This window comes from Penaeus monodon, chromosome 20 (assembly GCF_015228065.2).
Source record: "Penaeus monodon isolate SGIC_2016 chromosome 20, NSTDA_Pmon_1, whole genome shotgun sequence".
NCBI classification, from domain to species: domain Eukaryota; kingdom Metazoa; phylum Arthropoda; class Malacostraca; order Decapoda; family Penaeidae; genus Penaeus; species Penaeus monodon.
This window is the reverse complement of record NC_051405.1, coordinates 24,550,515-24,552,310: the sequence shown is the minus strand read 5'-3', so window position 1 is coordinate 24,552,310 and position 1,796 is coordinate 24,550,515. Positions and strand designations below refer to the sequence as shown.

Genomic DNA, 1,796 nt, shown 5'->3' with positions numbered 1-1,796 from the left:
GTACCCGCCGGATCAAAGAATGTCTAAGACTGGATGGCCTTTTAACACTTGTTTTTTTTTTTTAAGTGTGGCGGGAATGGTCCTTGAAATGCATAATGTCTCGATCAACTAATTTGCACTCTCTCACGATCTTTTGTAACAAATATGACTTCATTTAAACCTTTTTCTCCCTTCTTTTTTATTGACCATGATGGCTTAAATACTCTGATCTTGACATTTTAGTCACTAACAGAAACGGAATAACTAATTCTTCAACATTTTTGTGTATATCCTCGCCTTTTGTCAATGAACTGGTTGATTTTTTTTCACTGACACAGTACCGTTGTGAGAATCATGTTTTGCATATAAGATCTTAGTGATGTAACCTAAATATACAAGTCATTCATGAGATAATAGAACAGTGAACTCATGACCTATTTTTGATACTCTGACACATATTTCTAAAGTCACACACTGACAGTCAGTTCAGTTATCTTGACTTCCTGAATAATTTATTTGAATTATTTGAATTTACTGAGACTTTGGTCAGAAATAGAGGATTATATGCCTTCCTATAAGTTTTTAGAATCCTTAAGTGAAGAAAAGCAAAGTTTGACTTAAAAAAGGATTTGAGAACCATAAGCCTTTTTGTCTCGCAAGAGGAACTAATTCACAATTTAGCAGACTGACTCAATATTCATCTTACATTAAGCTGAACTAACAACTCAAAACGTACGTGAATTTTTTTTTACCTCCCCCCCCCCCTTCCCCATGCCCCGGTATGTCCAACGCACACGTCAGAAACAGCTGTAATAGACTACACAGCATCCTGTTGTGACGTAACCTTTGCTAGACTTGGTACAATAAGTAAAATATAATGAATAACACTTAGCAAGTATGATACGCCATGACGACATAGTAGTGTGGTGTGTGTTGTGCTGTGACTTAACCATTGTATTTTTATAAGCTTGTGGAGCTGCCTGTCGTAGCATATAGCAGTATGATGCAACCAATATAGAGAGTAGCATAGCATAGCACGTTATCTAGAGAAAATAGCAGAAGCATTTTGTTCACAAGTATTTTTTAAAGGAGGATCCCGACTGTCCAACACTAACAAAAGGGCAGGAATTTCCAAGACGGCTGTGAAGAAGGTAGTGTGCTTGAAAGGTAAGTTTGATATCATGCAAAAGGTTTAGCGTACAGACAACCCAGACCGGATATGTAACAGCTTGGTTTTACAGCAACTTGTCATGCACTGGAAGCTCGAGGGTGAAAAACAACCTTTGCCTCTGGTCAGCAGCTGAATGTTACTTTTTTGGTGAATTACGTAAGTGGAGCGTTTTGGGTTGAATGATGCTAAAATCATGTTTTAGGAATTATTTTGTACTTCTAATAATATATGGTGATTATGGTTACAAAGAAGTTATCTTGTACAGTTCCAGACTTCATTATTAAAAGCAAAGGTATAAATATGTGATGATTATTTAAGTATATCAAAGAAAGTACGTCACATGGAAATATATCCGAAATGCTTTATATATATTTAGGATTTAGGATATATTTATACTTCAAATATCGAAATTTTAGAGTATGAAAAGAGGAACTATTAATATTGAATGAAATGTAGGCAATATAATAAATGTTTGTTTTATTTCACCCGACATCCGGCATAATGCATGCGTCCCGGCCATGTTTATTTTCGAATATGAACTTAAATGCAAATTAGGATTCGGTCAATGCCATTTGATATGAGTCGTGAAAGCTGTTTATGTATATGCCATTATTGCGTATGATTTTGAAGCAATTTATAATTGCTG

The 1,796-nt window shown here is 35.2% G+C and overlaps 1 protein-coding gene across 1 annotated transcript in view; it reads left to right on the top strand.

Moving 5' to 3' along the window:
• LOC119585724 (ubiquitin carboxyl-terminal hydrolase Usp2-like) overlaps nt 1-1,796 on the top strand; it is a gene marked incomplete in the record, with an annotated part of 125,661 nt that overhangs the window by 81,435 nt on the left and 42,430 nt on the right.